At 55.5% G+C, this 7,338-nt stretch overlaps 1 protein-coding gene across 5 annotated transcripts in view; it reads left to right on the top strand.

Moving 5' to 3' along the window:
* The first annotated feature begins 1,186 nt into the window (after positions 1-1,186).
* Positions 1,187-7,338, top strand: part of LOC105480210 (sodium voltage-gated channel alpha subunit 5) — a 102,707-nt gene continuing 96,555 nt past the window's right edge. For all 5 annotated transcript variants that reach the window (XM_011738775.2, XM_011738773.3, XM_071091458.1 and 2 more), the window contains exon 1: positions 1,187-1,342. The gene's annotated coding sequence lies outside the window, so the exon portion shown is untranslated. The remainder of the gene's footprint in view (positions 1,343-7,338) is intronic.

Here is a 7,338-nt window from a genome sequence, read left to right as displayed (position 1 = left end):
GTTGTTGTTTTGAGAAGCAGCAAGATTTATTGTGAAGAGGGAAAGAACAAAGCTTCTACAGCGTGGAAGGGGACCCAAGCGGGTTGCCCTGATGGCCTGTTTTGTTTAAACAAGAAGTGTGTCCCCATAGGTCCTGGGCATGGGCGTGTGAGCAACTGTTTGTCAGCATATGTCTCCGTGTGTGTGTGCCTGTGACCATGTCTCTGAGTGAGAAACAGTTGGTGTGTGGGTATGTGACTCCAGGCACACATATACATACATATATGTGTGTATACATGTATATATGTGTGTGTGTGTTTGTGTGTGCGCGTGTGGGTGTCTCTGTGTTGGTTGCCTGCTTCCTTCTGGGTCTGGGTGTGTGTTTGGTTCTGTGAGCATGTGCGTCAGTATGTTCAGGTAGTGTGTACCGTTGTGCAGATTTCTGTGGCATCACTAAGTGTGTCTCCAGGAAAGTGTGGTTCGAGTGAGTGTGTGTGTCTCTGTGTCAGTGTGTCAGTGGATGTGTGTCTAAGTCATGTGGGTGTCTAAGTTTGTCAGAGTGTCTTCCTCAGTGTCAGTGTGTGTCAATGATGTATCTGTCTGGGTCTGTGTGGGTGTGTGGGGGTGTGTATCTGTCTCAGGGTGCATGTGTGTGTCTGTGTCAGTGCAGGTATGCCTATGGCAGCGTGTGTCTGTCTCGGCATGAGTGTCAGTATACGCCCATGTCCACGTGGGTGGGTGGGTGTCTGATATAGCCTTTCCAAGTCAGCAAGGTTGTGTGTGTGTGTGTGTGTGTGTGTGTGTGTGTGTGTGTGTACTCCGGCGTGTGCTGGTGTATATGCCAGTGTTTGTTAATGTGTGTCTGTCCGCGTCCGCGTGGGTGGCCATCTGTGGCAAAGCGTCCCCGGGTCGGCGTGTGTGTACCCCCGCCTGTGTCTGTCTGTCCGCGGCCGCGTGGGCGGTTGTCTGTGGCTGTGCGCCCCCGGGTCAGTGTGGGAGTGTGCACCCCGGCGGGAGCCGGTGTATCCCCCACCTCCGAGCGGGCGGAGCGCCACGTGCGGAGCCTCGGGCGCGTCGCTCTGGGGCGGAGCCAGCCCGGGGCCCCAAGCCCCAGGCCGAGCCCAGGCGGGGCCCGCCCCGACCCCGCCCCCGACCCCGCCCCCAACCCGAGCCCGCGCGCCGCCTGCCCAGCCCGGGAGCCCGAACGGAGCCGCGGAGCCGAGACGGCGGCGGCGCCCGTAGGATGCGGGGATCGCTCCCCCGGGGCCACTGAGCCTGCGCCCAGTGCCCCGAGCCCCGCGCCGAGCCGAGTCCGCGCCGAGCAGCAGCCGCCCACCCCGGGGCCGGGCCGGGGGACCAGCAGGTGAGCGAGCGCCCCCGCGCCCGGCAGCCCTGGCCCGGCCGGAGCCCCCTCCGCCTGCCGCCGCCCAACTTTCCTCCCCGAGGGCCGAAGCCTCCAGCCCCAGCGTGCTCCTCCCCTGCCCGGGTCCACCCAGCCGCTCCCTCCCCGATCAGTGCCCCAGAGAAACGGAGGGGGAGAAGGGGCGCAGATCCGCCTGGCTGGAGGGGATCCCCGGGGGAGACGTCTCTAATCACCGTGCGCCCCCCTTCCCTTCTCTTTCCTTCCGGGTTTCCCGGTGCGCTGTCGAGGGCCGGGGGAGGGGGAGCTGCGGCCCCAGCTTCCCGGTCATCCCTGGCGCAGGCTCGGGGAGGGTCTGGGATTGGGACCCGGATTCCGGAGGCCGGAGACCCCAAGGTCAGAGCGGCGACTGGGCGCGCAGTGAATGTGGTTTCAGAGAGCGGGAGTTGCGGGGGCTGACTGAGCAGGGCTGGATATGGGGGAGGAAGCCACGCACCCCCTTTCTCTGGGCCCAGGGGGAACCGTCCGCTGGGGCTGTCCTCTCTGTGGGACGAGATCTCTGCGCGCTTAGACCACGTAGAGATCTCGGTGCCCTTTGACGCCCTAAAGGGGCCACATCTCCTCTATCTGATCTCTGTGCTTCTCGAAGGGGTAGAGATCTCTGTGCGCTGAGATTGGAGAGAGTTCTCTGCCCCCCTCTCTCTGAGCCGGACAGATCCACGCACCCTGATGGGAGGTGGCTCTTGACCTCTGTGTTATTTGATCGTCTTTGGTGGCGCCCTGGAAGAAAGTAGAGGTGTCAAGCCTTGTCCGAGACGCCAAGGGCTGGTGGGGGCCAGAGGTGTGGGCACTGTTAGTGGTGGTGATGAGGATGGGGGGAAATGATGTTGGGGACAAGTCGCTGGCTGTAGGCCTGACTTGCAAACACCTGTTGGAGAGCAGCGCACAGCCAGATCAGGACGCTATGGCTAAGATGGTGCAGGACTCACTCTTGTGCTCCTTAGTGCCTTCAGCCGAGCCCCGGGCCATGGGATCTATCTCCTCTTAAGGTCCTGGGCCTATGTTCCATTCCCAGGCATCTGCTTGCCTCCTGCTGAGACCCCAGGTGTCTCTCCCAGTGAGCCTAGGCAGTATCATCCCGACAGTCACACCACGTGACCCCCACCATGCCATGGCATCCAAAGCCCTCTCCCAAGTTCCCACCATCCTTCAGGATCTAGTGGGACCCTGAGCAGCAGAGGCCCCAGCTACTGGGGGCCCAGGCCCTTGCCACTGCCCTCAACTCCATTCGGTTAGAATTGGGCAGGTGCACATGAATTGATGGTAATGAGTGAGAGGTGGAATGAGGGTGGTCAGGCTGCTGTCGCAGGAGCACGGAGAGGTTGAAGTCAGGCGACAGACAGCCAGGGTGTGGAACACAGATTCTATGTTACAGTGTCCAACTCTGTGCTGAAAAGAGCCTCATTAAACTTTTAATCATATCATCACCACCATATTGTACAAGTGGGGATACTGAGGCCCAGAGGAGCTCAAGGACTTATTCAAAGTCATCTAGAGAATCAGTGGTTTGGGGGCACCACTCAGTGTGAAGATACCTTGAGATCCTAGAACTGAGCCAGGAGGATCTGGGCAGAAGGGGAACTGGCCCTGGGGTGCCAAGAGCCAGCATTCAGCCCAATGCAGCATGGGCAGCTGCTGGGCTCTAAGGTGCTCAGCCCCCTCTCTGTGTGTTGATCAAAGCTCCCCTGGAAAAATTCTAGGATTGACTCACTTAGCATGAAGATTGGGCTCGGAGGACTGGTGGGAAGCACCAAGACAGCTGGGGATGGGGGAACAGCGGAGGCTGGTGCCCAGGCAATCCAAAGAGAAGGGAGTCCTGAGGGCAGCCAGGGACAGTGCCAAATTGCAGTCTGTGTTCTGTTCAGAGGAGGCTGGCTTCTGCTCACTCTTGGGAAGGTTATTGGAAGGGTGTGCAGTGATAGAAGTGTGTCCCCAGAGCCCACTCACAGGAGAGGTGGTTACCTTTGACTGGGATAGTCAAGAGTCTTATTCTAACAAAAATAACCTTCCACACTGGGTTTTGAAGGGTGAATAGGAGTTTTCCAGGCAAGGACAATGTAGTCTAGCTGTTAGGACCAGTGTGTACAAAAGCACAGAAATGTGAAACAGCACAATTATTAGTTGAGTGATTCGTTGGGCCCCATGGTGTGAGGAAGAGAAGAGCGGAGTTAAAGCCAAGGTCACAGTCACGGGGGCCCTTGTGAGCTCTGCTCAGGAATTGGGAATTTATCCTCAGTAGTGTTACTAAAAATAGCTAACATTCACTGAGTGCTTTCTGCAGGCCAGGCATGGCACTAAGCGCTTTATAAGGTTAATCTCACTGAATCCTTGCATCAACCCTAGAGATAGGGACCATCATAACGGCCATTTTGCAGATGGTGAAACTGGGGGTCCAGAAAGGTTAAATAGTTGCATACCATCACATTTTCTAAGTAGCAGAACTTGGGTTTGAGCCCAAGTGTCAATATCTGCTGTGTACTCTACCACCTCCCCAGCTCAGACCATGGGTGCCATCTGAAGTCTTTCCATTGAAGGAGAGGTGACTGGCAGTTTACCACAGGTAATAGAACTTATGGTGTCCCATCTTCCTTCTCTGTCAAGTGACATGATGCTCTCCCATTCCCCACCTCCAATGTCTTACTAAGTGAGATGTGCTGCCCCCTGGCGCACCATGAGAAGAAGAATGGGCAAGTTAAATTTGGGTTGGCAAACTTGATGAAGAGCAAAGGAGAAGTGACAGATGTTTCATGGTTCTGATTTGAACCTGGTGTACTTCCGGGGACAGATGCTGACATCCAGAAGGTAGTTGGAGGGAAGGGCCCAGGAAGGAAGTATGTTCAGGATGGAGATCTGGGCTGGAAATGGAAACTTGGAGTCTTCAGCAGAGGTTGGTCATTGGAGACATGGCTCTGAATTAGATTGCCCAGCGAGAGTACAGACCTGGGGTTCTCAATCCTGGCGACATTAGCACTTGGAAAGCTTTAAATAAAAATACCTATGCTCAGGCTCTACCCCTAGACGTGCTAATTCATTTGGCCCTGGGATGGGGCCTGGGCATCAGGAGTTTTGAAAGCACTCAGGTGATTCTAACGTGGTGTAGAGGGTAAGAAGGAAGGGGGTTGAGTCAGGAGCCCAGAAACACTCCAACCATCAAAGCAGGAGAAGTCTGCAGAGAAGGCTGAGAAGGAGCAGCCAGAGAGGTAGGAGGAAAGCCAGGAGTAGGAGGTGCTGCAGAAGACAAGGAGAGTGCCCCGCTCAGGGGGGGAGGGAAAGTGCCCTGTTTCCTTCTGCTGAGAGACTTAAGGTGCATTCTCATAAGTTCATGAATAGATAGAAAAAGAATGAATAATTTAAAAAGAAGTGTCCATTAGATCGAGCCACGGTGAGGGTGCTGGTAACCTTGGTAGGAGAAACTCTACTCAGCGCCCGCAGAATGTATGCCCAGCACAGACAGGTTCTTGTTGAATGAATGAATGAGTGACTTGGTGGGAATGGAACCCAGTTTGGAGTGGGAGGAACCCAGAAAGCGAGCTGGAGGTGAGGACGTGGAGACAGCATGTGTAGACAGCTCTTTCAAAGAGTTTGATGGTTGAAGAGGGAGGAGAGAGATAGAAGGGAGCTGGCGAGGGGTGGGGTCAGGGAGGGCTGTCGGGAGAGCCTTGAGTGGACACTGTAGACATGCGTGTCCGTGCAGCACATCGCCATGCGGGAGGAGGAAAGCCTTTCCCTCAGCCTCAGGTCTGTGAGTTAAGATTGTGCCAGTGAAGTGTGTAGTGGTTACTATTTGTTCATGGGGCAGTTGGGAAGGCCTGGGTAGGGGGAATAACTCTTTCTGTGAATCCCCGAGAGGGAGATTTTGATGGCAGGAACTGTGATTCCTGCTGTGGGTGACGGGCAAGAAGGGAAGGGAGCCCTTGCTCTGCAGAGAGAAGGGTGTTCCAGAAAGCCCTTTGTGGGGACAAGATGAGGTTGTCTAGGGCAGGTATCCAGGGTGATAGGATTAGGAGAAGGGAGCTGGAGGAAAAGCCCTGTGGCTAAATACATGAAGAAGGCAGAGAGAGGAAAAAGCAGGGCCAGTGGGTAGCCTGTGGACAGAGACTGGGCCCTGTGGGAAGCAGACCCACTACAGGGCTGGCCAGGGCTGCAGGGGAAGCCTGGGATGGGAGAGCCCCATGGCCTACTGCCAGCCCAGTCTGCCCTGATGCAGAGGTCTGAGGCAGAGTTCATGCCTTTGGGCCACGGAAGGTTCTAGAAGGTGGACAAGCTATAACAATTGCTCTCATGAAGTTTACATGCAAGTAGGGAGATAACATTAAACCAATCCATGCAGAAGATAATTTGAGATAGGCGCTAGTGCTATGAAGGAAATACAACAGGACAATGTGATGGAGAGACATGGGGGTGACTCTAGACTGGGTGGGCAGGGAAAGCCCCTTGAAGGAGGAGACTGAACTGAGACCTGAATAACATGAAAAGAACCAAGCCTGAGGAGATCTAGGGAAAGAATGTTACAGAGGGAACTGCAAGTGCAAAGGCCCTGAGACAGGGGCGAGCTCCGTGGGTTGGAGCAGAAGGAATGGGGTGGGGACGGAGAGGTTCTGTGCCTCTGTTTCTGACCCGCCCCTTCAGACTGCCCATTCGGCTATACACAGCTTACACCACTTGCCTCAGGCTGGCAGCGGTTCCTAGGGATGAGACTATTTTTAGACACAACTCTCCTCTCCGTGGGCCTAGAACATACCGTGTCTTTTTAAGATGATCAATATGGAATGACGCTATTTATAGAGACCCCACGTCAATTCTCGGAGCCTGGGACCCCCAGTGTGGGGAAAGTCCCAGGACCAGGCTTTGTGGAGGTAGGCACCACCCCTGGCACATCACTGGGGCCGTCTGACATCAATTATTTAACACTTATCTTACCTTCTCCACCCTGCCTGCTGTCACCTGCCTTCCCTGAAGAACCACAGCCATGGGCTGGGGAGCTTGGTACCACAGCCTCCCCCTGCAACTTCATTTCCCCAAGGGGTACCTGGTGTGCCCCAGGCCCAACATAAAATTTAGTTGTGATTTTCGAAGCCAGAGTCTGATAGAACAGTTTCTCAACCTCTCTTGTCCATTCCTCACTCTGTTTACTATTCTGGAGGGGCAGAAAAGGACAGTGAAAATCCTTAGGACCTGCTAGGTTCGCCTCAGAGGGCCAGGGAGAGATCTGCCCAGGACAGGAAGAATGCAAGGTTGAACTTAGGGGCTGAGCTTCCCTGGTGGGAAGTCAGTGTGGCCCAGAGCAGCCAGGGGAAGCTGCCTGGAAGAGGTGGGACTGGAACCCCTCCACAGAGGATGCACAGAATTCGGAGAGGTGAGTGCTCAGATCATGTGGCTGGGCCCGTTGTCGAGAGAGAATGTCTATGCTCTGAGGCTTCAGTTCTTTCTCTCCTCTTCAGTTTCTTCTCCTGATTAAGTCTCCTAGGGTGGCAGTGGAAAGTCATGTCCCCACAGAGCTATTAGCAGAGTGGAGGGATGGAGATGCTCTCAGCGTCCATGTGCACCCAGGAGGGTCCCTTGTCCACTCAGAACCCCCTGTCATCATCACCAAGGGCTTTCCCTGGCCTCTGAACAGCGCTGGGTGGCCGAGGCTGGTGCTGGCTGCCCCATAGGCTCAAGGTCACACGGGGATGTGGGCAGAGCTCAGACAGGACCTCACCCTTGCGCTTGCCCAGGGAGCCCCCGTGGTTTCTGGGAATGGATTTTGAACAGGAGAGAGGCTTCTCCTGGCACCAGGAGAATGGTAAATGCCGTTCTGGTGGGTATTGATTCCTCGAAGGCCTGTGCGAGGCAAGAGGCTGCTTTCAAAGAGATGGCAGAGCAGAGAGAAGTAATCTGGCTTCGGGCACCAAATCAGTTCTCAGGGTACTCAAGCTACATTAGCCATTCCCCTACAC

This window comes from Macaca nemestrina, chromosome 2, assembly GCF_043159975.1.
Source record: "Macaca nemestrina isolate mMacNem1 chromosome 2, mMacNem.hap1, whole genome shotgun sequence".
NCBI lineage: Eukaryota > Metazoa > Chordata > Mammalia > Primates > Cercopithecidae > Macaca > Macaca nemestrina.
The sequence above is the reverse complement of the archived record's forward strand: the minus strand, read 5'-3'. Positions and strand labels throughout refer to the sequence as shown.